Source organism: Lissotriton helveticus, chromosome 4_1, assembly GCF_964261635.1.
Source record: "Lissotriton helveticus chromosome 4_1, aLisHel1.1, whole genome shotgun sequence".
Classification (NCBI taxonomy): domain Eukaryota; kingdom Metazoa; phylum Chordata; class Amphibia; order Caudata; family Salamandridae; genus Lissotriton; species Lissotriton helveticus.
In genome coordinates, this window is record NC_136063.1 from 1,905,983,685 (window position 1) to 1,906,003,370 (window position 19,686).

Here is a 19,686-nt window from a genome sequence, read left to right on the forward strand (position 1 = left end):
TGAGGGCCTTAGCAACCCAGAGACTGGTCCCAACATTAATGATTGGAACGAAATAGTTAACCTAAGACGCAACCAAATCAAAGCAGCACTACATGGTTTACTAATGACGGAATACCTCAGGAATAAAATGGGACCACCAGGTTTGATCGTCAAAAACGAACCATTTATATTCCAGTCAGACACCCAGTTCAAAAAGGAGTGGTCTCTAATCTCCTGGCACTGCACCAGGGACTGGTTAGTCCTTATCGTAAAAACAGCAGCCAGAATAACGCAAGAACTAAAAATTGAAATCCAAAAAATTGAGGTACAACTGAGCACCTATATTTCACCTGCCGACCTCAAGATTAGACTAGATGAACTCAACCAACAGATGACCGAGTTTGAGTACACCCTGAAACAAAGCAAGCTCAATAAATTGAGAAAGGATAAAGAAAAATTCACACCGGAAGGAGCTTATCCATACCCTAAAGCTGACTATGTGCCCAAGAATCAAAATAGCGATATGGACAGTGATGGGTCAGATAACAGTTCATCCAGCTCAAACTCTAGCAATGGTCAAAGGTACCGACGGAACAGGGGCGGATGGAGACAAAAAAGACAACAGTTCCCGAGACAACGTGGGTGGAGAGGGTATCCTCAATTTCCACAATACATGGGACCCCCACCATTCCCACAATTTCAGTTCGGCCCGACTACTAATGCTCAGGGATATCCACAATGGAACCAGGACTTTGATGGTGTTTTCTACGGTCCACAACCTTTTTTAGGCGCCCGCCCCGGGACACGGGGAAGGAACCGTAAGGGCAACAACGTCACATGGGAGGACAAAGCCCAAGGGAACCCCCGACAAACCAGGAGCATGACAGGCTCCCTACCCAACCAACCATCAACCAGCAACCAGAGAGGGACCTAGTGGTGAATCTCACTCTGAAACCATTGACGACACTACAAAAACAAGTGCTAAATAAGGGCCTGGGCTTTGTGCCTACACAGAGACCAGACATCTTTAAGGTGAATATTGAGATGCAAGAATTTATACGTAAATTAAAACTACAGGCCTACTTCATGGACAAACCATCTCCTACATTGAGAACTGATACCGGCCTTAGACCAAAGTCTACCTTTACCCCACCAGATTCCTTGCTCCCATTAGAGCTACTAGCTTTTGAAAAAGCCCTCATGACAGAAGTCAACAAACTGGATGTGTCCTCCACACAAATTTTTCACAACACGACGAGGGAGGAACAACAAGCCCTAAGAGCTTTGTCAGAAGACACAAGTATCATTATAAAACCAGCGGATAAAGGCGGAGCCATCGTCCTACAAACTACAGATACCTACGACAATGAATGCTTGAGACTGCTATCGGATAGACGCAATTACATCATCCTACAACAGGACCCTACAGAGAGCCTCAGGATAAAAATCGGGGGTATGATTGAAGAAGGCCTAGCACACGACTGGCTAAGCAAAAAAGAAGGTGAATTTTTGGAGCAGAAAAAACCACGTATCCCCTACTTCTACTGCATCCCGAAAATTCATAAGAACCTCACCAATCCACCAGGGAGACCGATAGTATCGGGTATCGGTTCTATTTTGGAACCCTTGTCAAAATTTGCTGATGCCTTTTTGCGCCCACTAGTACAATCAACAAACACCTACCTAAAAGACACAAAAGCGGTCTTACAACTCCTGCAGGACACAACATTTGACCCGAAAAACCAACTCCTAATCAGTCTAGACGTCGAAAGTCTTTATACCAGCCTTCCTCACGACGAAACACTCGTGATCATCGAGGAAGTCCTTTTCTCCACACAATGGAAGCATCAGACACCACGAGGGCTAGTTCTAGAATGCATCTCATTGGCTTTGAAAAAAAACTTTTTTCAATACAAAACCACGATTTATCAGCAGTGCCATGGGACCAGCATGGGCAGTACTTTTGCTCCGAGCCTGGCTGGTCTCTATGTACACCACCTCGAGACCACCAAAATTCTTCATGAGCAGAATCCATACAGATCAAACATAAAATGCTGGAGGAGGTATATAGACGACGTCCTAGTCATCTGGGAAGGTGACCAACAATCCGCGGAAAATTTCCAAGTATGGCTAAATAACCAAAACGCTTTTCTTAAATTTACAAGCACAATCTCGGACCACCTACTGGTTTTCTTGGATTTAAATATCTATGCAGAAGAAGGAGGTTTAAAAACCACCACCCACTTCAAGCCAACATCCAGAAATTGCCTGTTAAGATACGACAGTTTTCACCCCAGGCACCTGCGAGAAAACCTACCGTATGGACAATTTCTACGCCTCAGGCGCAACTGCACAGATGTGTCCAACTTCAAACTACAGGCAAAAGACCTGAGTGAAAAACTGAAACTACGAGAGTACCCCACCAGAATAATTGATAAAGCAATGAAAAGGGCCAAGAATAACAACAGAGAGGCTTTATTGGAGGAACGAACAAAAGAACTAAATGAGAATAAACGACCAATATGTGTGACGACATTTAACACCATGTCCAACGAAGTATCAAAGATTGTCAACAAACATTGGAGGATACTAACATGTGGCAACCTGAACCTGGAAAAACCTTTGTTTGCTCACCGCAGGGGACGCAACCTCAGAGACATGTTGGTACATACCAGACCGAAACCAACAACAATTGCCATGCAACCATCTATAGGCATCCAAGGTCATTTCCCCTGCGGAAACTGCAGCAGCTGCCACTTAACCCAAAAAAGCACAAAACTTACCTTCCGAAATGGAACTACTTGGAAGCAAAGGAGATTTTCTAATTGTAATTCCAAAAACGTGGTCTACCTTATAAAATGCCCCTGTAATCTTGAATATGTGGGTATGACCACGAGGGCAATGAAGACAAGAATGAATGAACACAAGAGCAATGTGCGCTGTAAGAAAAGCACAACTAAAATGGCCACACACTACTTGACCGCACAACACTGTGTGAATGACCTTAATTGGACAATTATAGAACAACTACCTTCTGATACCGGGCTCTTCCAAAAAGAACAAAGATGGGTTTTCAGACTTGGCACCCACGTAATTGGGCTTAATGACGATGTGCCCTGGACTCAATTATCCAACTAATGATAACAGTGGTTGGACGAGCCAAGCCATGTATTATGCCATGAAAACTCAACCGCCATGCCCTATCAAAATAGGCATCTCAATATTAAGCATGATAATCCTGATTTCTGTTATGTTTAATCACAATGCAAACACACATACGCGGTCTCACAAGGAACGCTAATACCTAATGCTCATGCGCGATGAACGCTGTCCTAAAAAGAGCGCTAATACCTAACGCGCATGCGCGATAGAATATCATCTACGCGCGTGCGCAAAAAGAAACACACGCTTTCAGAGACGCTGGTCTCATGTGAGTCCATGACGGACATAGGAGCACGATGTATGGCTGAGAAGCGGACGCTCCGTACATGGGCACACAATTAACAACATAGAGCGGAACACCCTTGTAAGGTCATACAGACGCTTCCGCCCAATTACAACACAGGGTATAAATAGCATATGACTCAATTACCGCCTCACAACAGCGGAGCAGCGTGAGGGGTAAGACGGTGATCAGAGCGTCCTGTTAGTGTGAGTATATGACAGAGCAACTAAGAAAACGACCATCTGAACTTTTTCTATCTAAGTAAGTGAGAATGACTTATTAAAACCTGCATCATTCCTCACTACAGATTGCAATTCAATCAACACCCCAGACGTCCCATTATGCTCATGAAGCCAACAAGCAAGCTTCACAAGTATGACTAGTAACTCCTAGTACATTTTGTGTTATATGTTGTATGTGTTGTGAGTACTTTTTCCTTCCACAGGCTTATTACAAGCATTTGGTGAGGTTCCAGGTGACTGCACCTGCTTGAACTACCCGCTACATGGGTAACCATTGTTGTTTCTCTCTGTTGTCTTTCTACAGGTCATTGTACTTGTAGCAGACCGCTGTAGGCACACTAAGCCTATTTATTTCACTTTTCTGTAAATACACATTTTTTATTAAAAATACGTGAGTAAGGTGGGGAGGTCGTGCCCCCGTCCTGAAGAAGGAGCTTGACTCTGAAACATGTCGACAACGCGCACCAGAGGTCCTGTTCTTTAATACAACAGATTCGACCTCACACCGCACTTCTTTTAACAGTACCAGCCAGAGTTTAGAATAAAAATTTTTCCTTTATACTCACGTGCCAGGTACTTTTTAAACTTTTTCACCACATCCCACCACTCACTTATAACAAATACACCCCACACACCTCACACCACACATAGTCATTACTATTAGTGCTCCCGCGTAGTCGTAGGTCGTAGCACGCCGCATCCCGATAGAGGGGTGCGAAGACCCCGATGATGAAGCATGACACCAAGGGGCCTTTTGGTGTGTGAAGGGTATTTTACAAAACACTGAGTGCTTCAACATTTGTCGATCACTCTTTTCCCCTCCCCTCCCTTTCCTCTGTTGGATTCTCTGTGTTTACTTATGCATCGGGGGACATCCAGGATGAGTCGGTAGGAGGCGTTCTGGATGCGCTGGAGTCTTTTCTGTAGCTTGGCTGTGGTTCCGGCGTAGAGGGCGTTTCCTTAGTCCAGTCGGCTGGTGACGAGTGCCTGGGTGACAGTCTTCCTGGTCTCGGTCGGGATCCAGCGGAAGATCTTGCGAAGCATACGCAGGGTGTTGAAGCACGATGAGGAGACGGCGTTGACTTGTCTGGTCATCGAGAGGGAGGGGTGCAGGATGAAGGCCAGGTTGCGTGCGTGGTCGGATGGCTTGGGTGCGGTGCCCAGGGCTGGGGGCCACCAGGAGTCGTCCCAGGCGGAGGGCGAAGATCCCAGGATGAGGACTTCCGTCGTGTCCGAGTTCAGTTTCAGGCGGCTGTCCTTCATCCACTCGGCGACGTCTTTAATCCCTTCGTGTAGGCAGGTTCTGGCGGTGTCGGGGTCTCTGGTGAGGGAGAGGATCAGCTGGGTGTCGTCGGCGTAAGAGATGATGTTGAGGTTGTGCTGGCGTGCGATGGCTGTGAGAGGTTTCATGTAGATGTTGAAGAGGGTGGGGCTGAGTGAAGATCCTTGCGGGACGCCGCAGATGACTTCGGTGGCCTCGGAGCGAAACGGGGGGAGGCGGACTCTTTGTGTTCTTCCGGCGAGGAACGAGATGATCCACTCCAGTGCCTTCTCTTGGATACCGATGTTGCTGAGGCGCTGGACTAGGGTGCGGTGGCAGACCGTGTCGAACGCAGCGGAGAGGTCCAGGAGGATGAGGGCCACTGTTTCCCCCTTGTCGAGCAGGGTCCGGATGTCGTCGGTGGCTGCGATGAGGGCGGTCTCGGTGCTGTGGTTGACTCTGAAGCCGGACTGTGAGGGGTCGAGGGATCCGTTCGTCTCGAGGAAGGCGGTCAGCTGTCTGTTGACGATCTTCTCGATGACTTTAGCAGGAAAAGGGAGGAGCGAGATGGGGCGGAAGTTTTTCAGATCGGTGGGGTCCGCTGTAGGTTTCTTCAGGAGGGCGCTGATCTCAGCGTGCTTCCAGCTCTCCAGGAAGGTGGCGGTGTTGAAGGAGGCGTTGATGATGTTCCGGAGTCGGGGTGCGAGGGTGGAGTCGGCCTTGTTGAAGATGTGGTGTGGGCAGGGGTCGGTCGGTGATCCGGAGTGGATGGTGTTCATCGTGCGGGCTGTGTCTTCGGTGGTCACGTGGTCCAGGTGCGAAGGGTGGCGGTGGGGGGCGTTGGTTCGACGGTTGGGTGCATGGGTGGGGCGCCGAAGCTGTTGTGGATGTCGGCGATCTTGCGGTGGAAGAACAAGGCGAGGGAGTCGCAGAGGTCTTGTGACGGAGTGATGTCGTTGGTGCCGGTGCTGGGGTTGGAGAACTCCTTGACGATAGTGAAGAGCTCTTTGCTGTCGTGGGCGTTGTTGTCCAGTCGTTCCTTCAGGGATTTCTTCTTGGTGGTGCGGATGAGCTGGTGGTGCTTGCGGGTAGCGTGTTTGAGGGCGGTCATGTTGTCGGTGGTCCGGTCGAGGAGCCAGGCTTTCTCGAGGGTGCGGCAGGTCTTCTTGGAGTCCTTGAGGTCGTCGGTGAACCAGGATGCCTTCTTGCTTCTGGGTCTGCTGGGAGGGTTCTTTAGTGGCGCGAGGTCGTCGGCGCAGGCGGTCAGCCACTGTGTGAAGTTGCGGGCTGCTTCGTTGGGGTCCGTTGTGTTGGTGGGTGGGCTCTGGCTGAGGGAGGTGGTGAGCTGGTCTGCGGTGATCTTGCTCCAATTCCTGTGAGGTACCTGTTGTGGGTGGTGGTGGGTCGTGGATCTTTTGAAGCTGAAGTGGGCGCAGCTGTGGTCGGTCCAGTGGAGTCCGGTGGCGTGGCTGAAGGTGATGTACTTGCTGGAAGAGAAGACGGTATCAAGCGTGTGGCTGGCGTAGTGGGTGGGGGTGTTGACCAGTTGCTTGAGTCCCAGGTTGGCGAGGTTTTCCAGCAGGGCGGTGGTGTTGCGGTCCTTGTTGTTCTCCAGGTGGAAGTTGAGGTCCCCGAGGAGGATGTAGTCAGTGGAGGGGAGGGCGTGCGGGCTGATGAAGTCTGTGATGTCTTCGCTGAATTGTGTGCGTGGTCCCGGGGGTCTGTAGACGAGGGTGCCTCTGAGGGTCGTCTTAGGGTCGGTGTGAATCTGGAAGTGGAGATGTTCGGCTGCGGTGAAGGAGTCGTTGGCGTCGGTCGTGATGCGGATGGTGTTCCTGTGGACGATGGCGATGCCACCTCCGGTCTGGTTGGTGCGGTCCCTCCTGATGATCTTGTACCCGTCCGGGATGGCGATGGCGATGTCGGGTGCAGAGGAGGCGTTCATCCAGGTTTCCGTGAGGAAGGCGACATCCGGTGATGTAGCGTCGAGGAGGTTCCAGAGTTCCACGGCGTGTCTGTGGACGGAGAGGGTGTTGATCAGGATGCACTTGAGGTGTTTGCTGCTGGTGTTTGTCTTGGCGGGTGCGGGGCAGGTTCGGAGGCAGGTGAACTTGCAGGTGCAGCAGGTGAAGGGTCCGTGGGTGCGTCTCGGGGTGGCTCGGCAGCAGGCGTGGGTCCGGCCGGCATTGAGTGCGTTGAGAGTGGCGGCGTCGTAGGTCAGTCGGGTCGTCTTGCCTCGGCGGGGAGGGCCAGGGGTCCTGGCGCTGGGCGCGGGCCAGGCGCAGACGGGCTTACCTTTGGCGCACCTTCGGCGCTCGATCGGCGCTACCGCTGCGCGCGTCCGCTGTGCGGTCGCTCTGGGGGCGTCATAAGTAAGGAGCCGGGAGGGAGGAGCAGCTGGGTGGCGGGAGTGGGGCAGCGAATGGAATCACAGGGGGGCGGGGCCGCAGGGAGGCAGCGGCGGGAAATTCCAAGAAGCAGCGGGCAGCGGGAAATTCCCAGGAGCAGCGGGAAGCGAGCGAAGGAATCTGCAGGCAGGAGCGGCAGCAGTGAGTGGGGCGACCAAGCCCTGTAGAGGGCTGAGCGGTCTGTGATTTCAGATTCCAGTTCGCCCGGGGGAATAAGACGGTCATTTCTAGTAAATTTCTTATGTTTGAGTTTGTGGGGAGGGGGTAGCATTTTGTTAGAGATCGTGAAAAGTATAAGGTGATGGTCAGACCAGTCAATGGGTACGATGGAGGAAAGGGATGCCAAATCAGCGCTTGAAATGATAGCGTCCAGAGTTGCTCCTTTTGTGTGAGTAGGCGAATGGCAGAGTTGTTTCAGGTCATTAATATCAAGTAGATCTGTAAGGAGGTTAACCAAAGGATCGTCCTTTTGGTTCCAATGGAGGTTAAAGTCCCAGAGGAAGAGGTTTATAGAATTGAAAAGCTAGGATCAAGAAAGAAGGTTGGATAATTCTTCTACAAAGGGAAGTGACTCACTAGGGGGGTGGTAGATATGAAGACGAATTGGCAGGGAACCATGCACTCGGAGTTCAGCTCCGAGGTATTCGAAAGTAGAATGTTCAGAGCTCTGCACAAGTGAGAGTTGGAGTTCGTTTTTATAGATTATGGCAAGCCCACCTCCAATTATCTCCGGTCTATCTTTTCTGAGGATGGAGTAGCCAGAGGGAGAGGGCAGGTCAAGAGTGGAAGAAGAGTGATCATTAAGCCAAGTTTCGGTTAGAAAGGCGATGTCGATGGTTTCACTAAGGATGGTTTCTGAAATTTCAATCACATGGCAGGCCGCAGAGCGACAGTTAACCAGCATGCAGGAAAGGGGATTAGGATTGGATTTAGGTGGGGGATAGAATGGATAGTGGTAAGTTGCGGTGGCAACCTAGGGGAAGCTGGGGAGGTTGGCATTCTATTTGTTCCAAGGATCACAGGGATATATGCTTAGGGGACAGGGGGGTCAGTAATCAGAGAGTTCTGTGGGAAAGAGTGGCCAAGAACACTGAGATCAGGAGAGGGGAGCTGGCTAGCGGTATGTGATGTACTATCTGAATGATTACAGAGGTTGATAGATCTCCGTTGTTGAAGGAATGTGGTGTTGGTTTGGGCAGAGCCCAGGGGAATAGAGTGGTTGGGACTATTGAGTGCGTAGAGGAAGTTGGCGTCATTCCTGAGGGATGTAAGTGCAAACGAAAGGTTAGCGAGATGGAGTTCGATGTTGAAGAGAGTCTGAGTTAAAAGAGGGGTAGGGACGAAGTCAGGGAGGTCTGAGGGGAGAGGACAGTGTTCCGAGATAGTCTGGATGGGAGGTCTGTGGTGGGGGCGGGGTGGGAGCGCAGGAGGGGGTTGGAGAGGGGTGTTCTGGAAGGAGGACGAAGGGAGGGGAGGGAGGAGAGAAAGGAGATTCACTGGCACCCATTGAGAGTTATGGGGAGGAAAGGGTGCGTGAGGAGAGTGAGTAGGGCAGACGTCCTGGTTGGGGGAGGGTCATTATGAGAGGGAGCAATTGGAGTCAGTAATTGGGCCGAAGAGAGATCGACTTTATGGGCGGTGGGATGAAAGAGAAGATAAAAGGGGGGAATTAGAGTAAGGAGGTAACAAATCAAGAGGAGGAGGTAAAGTTTGAGTGGCAGGGGGGCTGTAGGGTACTTAGAGGGAGGGAAGGTAATTGACGTGGGAGGGAAGTGGTACATGTGAGGGATATGGTGTGTGAGGTCTTCAGAGACATCCACGGTAATTGAAGTGTCAGAGAGAAGGGGGTGGAAGTAGTAGAGAGAATGGGAGGGAGGTCAACCTATGAGAGGGAGGCTGGAGGGTTGGAGGAAAATTTCGATAGAAGGTAAGATAAGGTGCTGTAATGGTTTTCAAAGATGCTGAGGTGTTTTTCGGAGGCTTGGATGAGGATGTTGCCAGATTTGAAAATAGAGATGTCAATTTCGCCTTGAAAAACCGGGGAGGGGGAGGTAGAAAGTTTTAGACAGTATGGGATTTTGGATGATTTTGAGATGGGAAGGTGGTTAAGGAAGATACTTTTCCATTTGGAGGGACGTTTGGAGTAGAAGATGTAGTTGTTTTTTATCCAGGAGGTGAGACTGAGGTAGTTATCCGCAAATAAGGTTTCTTGGTGACTAATTAATAATTCATGTTTAAAATTCTTCTTAGCATTTTTTGAGAGGTTAGGGGGTATAGGATGGTCCAACAATTGGGGCCATGTTTAGTTATGGGTGAATCCGGTGTAGTGAGGGGGTGATTACGGGGAAGCATGTTAATCCTCAAGAAATGTCCAGGGGGGAGAGAAGAGAAGTGAGGGAGGGAAAGAGGGATGGGGCGTGGAGAGGAGGGGGAGAGAACCTGGGGAGAACCGAGAGAAAGCTAGAGGCTCGAGTAAACCCCGGAGAGGGGCGAGTTATGAGGGTGAGCGATGGGCAAGGCGTTCTAAGGGAATGTAAAGGGGGAGATATGGGAGGGTCAAGAAAGGTGAATTAGTAGACTGAGAGGAACCATGCAGCATGTGAGAATGAGGGGGCGAGAAAAGATCAGTTACAAGCCAGGGCGAAATAAGAAAGATGAAAAAAAGGGGGCAAGAGAGAGGTTAGCAAAAGACAGCAGGCATTGACAATTCATTAGGGCACAGAGAGGTGAAGGTGTACTGGACAGTCGAGTCCCATATAAAGATTCATTCACTATTTTAAAGAATCAGAATGAGGAACATTGTGTTACAGTAAACCCTCAAACATATGAATAATAATATCCCACAGATGTTTCGTCTGTATTACAAGAAGAACTCAGTGCGATAAAAAGTCAAAATTAGGCAGATCAGTAAGAGTGCAAATATAACATAAGAATAAAAATGAAAAATAAAAATGACATGAGGCTGCTCACTCACACTTACAATCACAAGACATAATCAGATATAAGATTGATAAGGTCCTGCCGCAGCATTAGGCCAGATTGCAGGACATGAATTAGTGCATTGAAGAATCGACATGAGGCAGATTCTTAGAGTGTATATATGGCAAGGGATTCATAATATTGTGTTGCAGTTCAGGCTAAATTACAAGGGAGACACTCAGACCTAAAAGACATAACAGAGGGGTAAATATCACCTGGAGTCAAAAATAATAGTCTGCAGGAAGATGTAATAATAACCACAACATAAAGTGACGTAAAATAATAGGTTAATTGACTCAGAACAGTTAGGCGTTTCGTGCAGTGGATCCAACTCCAGAAAAGGGGACCATAGCAGATTGGCATAGCCATTAGTGAGGGCTCAATTCCAAGATGGCTGCCCTAGAAGTGCAGAGGAGAAAGTCCTTTTTCTATTTTCCTTACTGCCAAAGCCTCAGGTCAAAGGTAGGGGGCCTCGTCTCTGGGCTTGAGGAAGGGAGACAAAATGGCAAACTAAACAATTAAAAACAAACAAAATGGGCACCAGGAGTGAGGGCCACCATCCCCTAAAAACAAGACAAGGTCAGTAAGACCGCTGTCACTGTCTGTTAAATGCTGCTTCACAAACAGAGAGAGTCACGTCAGCAGGCAGGCCAAGAATGTCAGGGTCCAGACCGCTGGTTAAACCCAGCATCCAGGAGTCACTATCAATCAGGGCAGATGAGGTAGCAGCAGAGGGGAAACGCCGATGATCCCATCAGACCTCAACAAGGAACTGCCAAGAGCCTCTCCAATTAGGCAGCGCGAAGCCTCCTCTCCATCGAGCGTGGTGATGTGTAGCAAAACAACTCTATTGTCATATCAAGGACAATGATCTTCTTGACAACTGTCAATCGGGATTCATCCAAAACTGCAGCACTGAAACAGCCCTACTGCAAGTGGTTGATGACGCGCTGAGGATACTCGATTCAGGGGGGTCCTGTCTTCTAATTCTCCTTGACCTGTCTGCAGCCTTTGACACTGTCAATCACAATACCCTCCTCAATATTCTTCAACAGAGAATGGGCATGGAGGGCACTGTGCTTAAATGGTTTGCATCGTTCCTCTCGGACAGATCTCAAATGATCAAAATAGCGAACAGTCTTTCTTCTCCTGTGGCGGTAGGTCAAGGTGTTCCCCAAGGCTCTATACTTGCACCCACATTGTTCAATCTCTATTTAGAACCACTGGGAAATCTCCTAAGCAAATCCGGGATTCACTATCACCTCTATGCAGACGACACTCAACTCTACCTCAAGGTTGCCTCCACTCACGATCTCTCCATCCTAAGTTCTACTCTCGACTCCATTCAAAACTGGATGTCAACTCACCAACTGATCCTGAATCCCTCCAAAACTGAATTCATCCTCTTCTCCTCCTCACTCTCTCCTCCCCCGGTTCAATCATGGATGGATCAGATGAATCTGCTGAACAACAAACCCATCATTGTCGACAGCGCAAAATCCCTTGGTGTCATACTAGACAAAAAACTCAATCTAACTCCCCACATCAATTCCATTGCAAAATCTGCTCAATACCAACTGCGCCTTCTTTGGGGAATCCGTCGCTTCTTCCCGGAGCAGGACCTTATAACCTTGGTGCAATCGCTGGTCCTCTCCAGACTAGACTACTGCAATTCTCTTCTTACTGGCCTCCCCAAATCTCACCTATCCCCACTTAAGTCTGTTTTCCATTCTGCAGCTCGGTTCATTTATGGGGCCAAAAGAAGCGATCACATCACACCGATGTTATCCACCCTCCGCTGGCTTCCCCTCGAGGCTAGAGCTATCTACAAGACCGCCTGTATCACCCACAAAGCCTTGCACTCCTCCTCTCCTCGCTACCTGGCGAATAAACTGAAACTCTCTGGAGGCTCTAGACCTTCACGCAATGCGGAGATCCTTCTGCTTGAACCTCCCACTTTCAAGAAGGAAAGAACGATGGCCCAATCCTTTTCAGGCAACGCAGTGAGAATCTGGAACTCCTTACCGCCTCAGCTCCGGACCACCGCCTCCTCCCAGGCCTTCAAAAGGGACCTCAAAGTTCACCTCCTCCAGAGACACCTCCAAAAGTAATTCACGTCCTCTTTGTTATTTGAAGGAAGACCTCCCACTACTGAAAAACCTACTCACCTTGGAAGTGCTTTCCCAGTGTGTTCTTGTGGTTGGAATGCCTGCCTTTCTTTATGCAGTATTTCCCATGTACTTGTGTTTGGTACCCTTTTGTAACATGCACACACCACTTGGCCCTTGTAACACACGGTTTGCTACCTCTCACATGTTTTTGCCTTTGATACCTGCACAAGTGCCACCTTTGCCTACGTAACGCTTGTTTCCTGTGCCTGAGTGTCTAGCTCATATTGCAGTATTATACCTCAAACTATACTTTGTTTTCTCTTATATCCTGCACACTTGTCACTTTTTCCTCTTGTGCACTCTTTACTACCTCATGTATTTTTGGTTGCTCACAATTTTTACTACCTCATGTGTTTTATTTGCTCACAATTGTCACTTTTACCTTATGTAACGTAACGGCTACTTTTGTAATCAGTTCCTGTGTAATGTTCTCATCATGTATCATTTGTGTTCCTATTGTGAAGCGCTCTGACGCTTTCGGGTAAAGTCCGCGCTATATAAAAATGCATAAATAAAATAAATAAATGTAAAATCGGGCTCACTGAGTCGGTAAACGCAAATAATTAATTAAATACACATTACAATTTAAGCCGTGAAGGAGAAGCGGGCCGTCATGCCGCACCCAACCGTGACCCAACAGCAACCAGGCAATCCAAATTAAACAAAGCAGGGAGTCAATCCAGCGTAGTGGGGTTGTCTGACCCACACCCAAAGGCAGCGTCTCAGCCCGTCTTCTGCCAACGGCACCCCTGGGACATTGATGATTCCCGCTGGTCATGCAGATCACGGAGCCCGAATCAAAGTTTAGGGCATGGCGCAAAAAGCAACTGGCACAGGCGCATGACGCGAGTGACGGCCCGTGAGGGAGGGGGTTTCACCCGGTGGTCGCGACGTCGGAGCTCAACACCAGCACCTGCGGCGTCCCATGATGGCTGGGGACCCACAACCAGAGGCAGCGGTGCCGGGGCTCCCCAACTACACAACCACGTCCCTCGAAGTAAGGGTCTCACCAGAGGCAGCGGAGTCGAAGCTCAGTATCTGCGCCAGCCTGGTGCCAACTCAGATTTCAACCCGAGACGACCATGAGCCCCACAGCAGAGCCGACGCCGGTCACAAGCTCCAGCAACGGTTCGGCCAACCGTTCAGGCCAGAGTACTCCTTGGGATCAGCTGGATGCTCTGGTGCGCTGCTTCTACAACACACCGGGCACAAGTCTGATCTTCTCCCAAGACGATTAGCCGCATGAACCAGGTACGGATATTCTCAGCTCAGTAGCAAGTTTTCAATTGTGGCGATGTTCCTCTATTCAAGCGTGTCGAGCGAAGGGATGGCTGGGGAGCATACGCAAGAATTTTCACAACTTTGTGATTCCTTTCCCCGGAGCTTCAACAGGGATATCCTGCTAAGCGGCCATTTTAGCTCTAGTTCAATAGGAATCTACAGATTTGGCACCAACTCTGCCTACGGAGCTATGACTTTGAATGCCTGTTTTGCAGGTGGTGGAGTGTGGATGATGCCTTTGGTGTAGTAAAGTGGCTTAACACCTCACCCTTTAGCACTTTTTACTAAACAACAATTGAGCAAGCAATGAATCTGATACTTTTCATGCTATGAACATGCCATATAACAACACTTCTTTGCCTTGCTATAAAATTAGGAAAATACCAGCTTACACAGAGAAAATCTACATTTTACTAAATACAAGGAGTGGAACATAATGGCTCTTCCTTTCTTCTTCATGGGAGAAACAAATTTTACTTGCTTGAAGAGAGTAGCTTATTTTCATTTAAAGTATTAATTGTTTATTTCTCTATTCAGTCTTGTTTGACCATGTTCTATTTAATGTTGAAGTTGCATTTATTTTCACTTTGTTCTTCCTTCTTTAAGGTATTTCTTTTTTTTCTCCTCTGATTTAGAGTTTTCTTCTCTCTTCTTCTAAATTGAATCGCCTGAATCGTTTTTCTAATACTGGCCTGTAAGATGTTCAAGTTAGCTTCATGTCAAGCCATTCAAGATGGAAGTTGCTCAATATTTGTGTCTCTTCGCCATTTTTGTTCTTTAAATCAACAAAAAGGACATTCCCAGGACTGCTTTGGTGACGCTGCTCTTGCTGACCTCATATCGCCGTTTCTGCTGATAATTGCTGCTGTTGGGGCAGAAATCAAAGATAGTTCCATATAGTTTCATCTTCCTTGCCTTTAATAAGCTGTAGAATTGATCTGTGCAAGTAAATAGAATCAATATGTTTCTATCAAAGATCCGGTGCCCTCTCACGCTCTTTGCAATGCCAGGACTTATCCAAGCTTGACGGGTGTGTGTCCAAACCTTAGAAGCCAGGATCCTCGACCTCTAAATAATGCAGAGGGCCCTTTGAGAACACAAATCAAATCTGTTACACAACTTTCTTTTTGCACCTGTGCAATTGAGAAACAATCTGGCTTTATATTTTGGTATTAAATGTCTTTGTTCAGTTCAGACTTGAAATTGGAAATAGAATGCACTCGGCCAGGCAGAGAACTCGCTAGGCTACGGTTCTGTCTGGAATAAAAAGTGATTACATATATTGTTATCATTCTACACTTCTTTTGCTACCACGACTACTAGTCAACAAGAAGACAGTGTTTAAATCTCTGTGTAATTCATTGCATGGCATAGTAGGCTTTCCACAATCATTGACCACATTTTTGGAAGCAAACGTAAAAAAAATGCATTCCAACCCCCGCATTACCTGTTCTTCCAAATCTTTGCTTATTGTTCCTCCTTTTGGTTGTACCATATGAGTAGGCAGGGAGTTTTACATTCAAGGATCAGAGCTCTGCAGTCACTGCATCGTAGCTGGAGAAGTGAAGACCTTGTGAAATTGCACAAACATCTCAAACAAGGGCTATTAAGTTCTATTTGGGCATTTGGCATATCATGTATGTTCAACCCATCCAGCTAGATCCACTCTCTCATTCTTTGGGATGACCAGGAGGCCATTGTCCCTGATGGAATGGTGCTTCAGAACATCCGATTAATTAGAATAATATAATGTCACATTTCAATAATTTTACTTCTTCCTATTGGTGTACAGGGAGGGGTCAATGCATGCAATGGCAATCATTTCTTCTTTCTATGGCTGCTGCTGATGATGGTCACTTGTGAGCATTGCTCTTTCTCCTGCATCTTCTTCTCCAGATGGGAACCAGGGATAGGATATATGTGTATGAGAGATGTTGCATATGCGTGATCATCCTTGTATGAACCAAGAATGCATATGGTCTAACCAGGCTGTGTCCATGCCGTGCATATGTTAAGGCAGAATACAAAATGTGACACACAGAATGCACACTCTATATTGGACAAATCCTCTTTGTTAATTCAAGGTTGCATTAAATCAATTTTTCAAACTACAATGCTTGTTGCAGTCACAAATTAGAAACAATTTTGTATATATACCAGTTGCTTTGCAATGAAAGTTGATTTCTGCAAAATAACAGAAAAGTGAATCTGACTTCAGCTCCCAAGGAACAGTGTGATATCATCAATATATAGTGAGACATGTTTTGTTAATTTGTTTGGCGTCTGAATTTAGTGGGATTATGTGAGTAACGGTGATAAAAATCAGTACGCAGGTAAGTCATCTCCTGTATATCTCATTCTTACTTCTTTATATTAATTCAATATTTAACTTGTTAATAATCAAAGGATCTATCGAGTAATGTTCAATCGGTTGGAATTGAAGCTCACTGCATACTCCAATGATGTAACTGTTCTCTCAACAGACCCATCCCAAGCAATTCTGAATGTCTCAATTGAAGCCGAGAGATTTTGGTATGTCTGTGGATATAGACCTAATCTATTAAACCCCTAAATACTTCTCAGCACGCAAATTGATATAACAATTCCCGGGGAAGTAAAAATAGCTACATATCTGAGAGTTAGATTATGCAGTCAGGGTAGTCAGATTATCAAAATAAAATATGAACAACTTCTACAACAGTGGATAGCCAGGTTGCGGCCTGGAATCAAAAACCAATCAGCATGCGACGCTGAAGCATAGGGAAGATGAATATTCTTCCTGAATGTGTCTATTTCGACTATTCCTCTGTGCACGTCGCACACATTTTAATCGTCTAGATGGCGCAATTAGTAGCTTTATTTGGTGCTACAAGAGCCTGACGCGCCATTTCATATATCAAGCTCCGTCCTAATCGAGGTTGATGGTTAATCACATGACTTAAAAACTTATGTCTGGGCAGCATGTGGCTCCAGGTATCTATAAGATTTGAGGAGGCATCTGTACTGCATTCTGAATCCCATTTATCTTCTCTTCTGCACCACTTTCGGGTAGTCCAACTCTGTCCTTGGTGTTTCAAAAAAATATCCACAAATATAAGTTTATTTATTAGAAAAAAGTAGTTACAAACCAGCGTCTGTTGAGCCTAAGATTTTGAGATCTATGATACGGAGTGTAAATCAACAATTAGTGATTATTATAGAATCATGAACAGTGATAGAATGGATAATTTAAATAATTTAGGGCATAAGTGGAGCTGTAAGATTGGTCAGTGTGTCCAAATGATATTTTGGAAGCATTCGATATAATAAATGCATCTGTGGTGTTAGTGAGCTTGAAGTTCTTGCAATTTAAAACCAGCTGCATGTTCTAGTATAAAAACAAATCACAAAGGTGCACCACTTAATAGTAACATAAGAAAGATAATTAAAAAAATAATAAATGGTCAGTGTTCATGGAGTTTTTTCTTTAAGTTTCTTCTTTTATTCACAATATTCTTTGATAAAAAACACACACAGCCAGCGTGTTTCGTCCAGTAATGGACTTCTTCAGGGCATAGAGACAAGCAACTAGGCACTCCTGAGGGATGTCAACATCGGAGTATCCGCGGTGAATAAGTTTGACGAGTAGAATTTACAAGTTAGTTTCAGCAGGAATAAATGTAACAGAAATAGGTGCTTCTCTTTTGATAGGAGAGAGAATCCAAGGTGTAATAACACTTGTGTGAACCATTCATGAGGCCTCAACACAATAAGGCGGGCCTGGGGTAAATAGGGCAATCACTCGATCAAGCCTCAATCCGGCTGTAAACCGACCCAAAGCACCTCCAGCAGAGCGAAGACGGTATGGAGAATAAAAGAAGAGACTTAAAGAAAAAACTCTATGGACCCGGACAATTTATTATTTTTCTAATTTTCTATCTTGTGTTACTACTAAGTGGTGCACCTTTGCGATTTATTGTTGTCATAATCCTGTATTGGATTGCACTGTGTCACTGGGTGCATTAACAGTGTGCACACATGATTGATGGGGGATTCCATGGTATATATAATAATTAGGGATAGTAGGTCAGGTGCTAGGCCTTTACAGGGTACATTGTCAAAAGTTTGTTCTGCATCCATACTAATATTATAAAGAGAAAGCCGAAACCTTTGAGGCGGGTAATCTCAGTAACCACAGCACCAATCACACCACCCAATACAGCGTTGGAAAGGGCAGTTGCAGAAGAAGGACATAGGCTATGCAGACGGCCACCATATATATATATATTTTTTTTTGCAGAGTTTTATATAGCGCAAACTTGACCCAAACTGAAACAGGTATCAGAGTGCTTTACATAGCACCAGTTACATTACATGAGGACACACATTAATTTTTGTTAGGCACGGGGAGATTAAGTGTTTTGCACAGAATCACAGGATGTTTAGCGTCGTTACCAAGACTCAAACCCAGATCCCCAGGTCCAAGGTCCAGCGTCTTAGCCGTTAGGCCAACTCCTCTATACATTTAAAAGGTAAAAGAACTGTGCAGGCAAAGTAGTCCCTTGTGGGTGTGTCTGCATTGTACTGTGGGCGTGGGCTGGGGGCGTGACTAACGCTGGGGGGCGTGTGGTACGGCCATCACATTGTGGGTTGTGGGCGTGTGCTGGGGGTGTGACAAACGCTGGAGGCGTGACAAATGCTGGGGGCGTGTGTCCGCCCTTCATGCCATGTGAGTCGTACATACAAGCGCCAATTACGTTGCTGTGCAGCATCAAGGGGCACGCTGGGGGCATGAGAAACCCTGGGGGCGTGTGCTAAGTTCCGCCCTTCATGCCATGTGGGTCGTACATTAATCAGAAGATCGTCTGCTGTGGCCGTGTGCTGGGGGCGTGACAAACCCGTTCACCTGGAGGCCTGGTAAGTAACGTTACTGCAGCCTCTCCTGCGCGCTGTGACTGAACTCTCTCATTCAACGAAATTACACGCGCCTGCTACCATCAACCAGGGCTCTATCCGGGCTCAGGCGGCGGATCAGTACACTAATTACACACGCCTGATAACATCAACCAGGGCTGCAGCTGGGCCTCAAGCGGGGGAACACGCGTCTGCTAACATCAAACAGGCCTGCATCTGGGCCTCAAGCGGGGGAACACGCAAATGAGCGTGTCTGCAGGGACAATTACTGCAGCCTCTCCTACTCGCTGTCACTCAACTCTCTCATTAAACGGATTTACCCGCGGCTGATAACTCTCTCATTCAACGACATTACACGCGCCTGCTAACATCAACCAGGGCTATAGCCGCCTCAGGCGGCGGATCACTACACCAATTACACCTGCCTGCTAACATCAACCAGGGCTGCTGCTGGGCCTTCTCCGTCCCTATTCTAATGAAACAAAAAATTTTGTTAACCGCGAGATTTTAAAATAAATTGCCCTTGCCAAATACACACATTACACGCATTCTATTTCATACACGGACAACGTCGGGACGGGCTGCTAGTGTTCTATAATAGCCTGGAGAATTGGAGAATATTGATAAGTTGGCTAATATCAATACTAGCAGCAGGGGTCAGTGCCTGAAATGTGGACTTTAAGCCAGAGATATTGATAAAGGGTCTTATTACGAGTATGGGGATCACCGTACTCATGGTGGCGGTCTGACCACCGTTTTTGGAGTGTGACAGACCACCATGAGACCACTGACTCTTCCAGGATAAAGGATCCTGCAGTGCTGGCGGTCTGCAATTGGCCTCAATATCCTGGCAGTGCCAAGACCGACACCGCTGAGCATATTACAACCTACATATCCAACATAGCCAACATACAGGAAAGGGGGCCTTAACAGGGCCCCTGGCCGGATCTGGGCCTGTGGGTCATGCGGGGTGGCACATGTTGCGCACCCCTGTTTCTGCTCCGTGTGGCATGCATGACATGGTGCA

At 47.3% G+C, this 19,686-nt stretch overlaps 1 long non-coding RNA gene across 1 annotated transcript in view; it reads left to right on the forward strand.

Annotated features, from left to right (window-relative positions):
• LOC144827745 (uncharacterized) overlaps positions 1-14,675 on the forward strand; it is a 126,700-nt gene extending 112,025 nt beyond the window's left edge. Inside the window, exon 3 of the long non-coding RNA XR_013610342.1 lies at positions 14,402-14,675. This is a non-coding gene — a long non-coding RNA (uncharacterized LOC144827745). The remainder of the gene's footprint in view (positions 1-14,401) is intronic.
• The last annotated feature ends 5,011 nt before the right edge of the window (positions 14,676-19,686 follow it).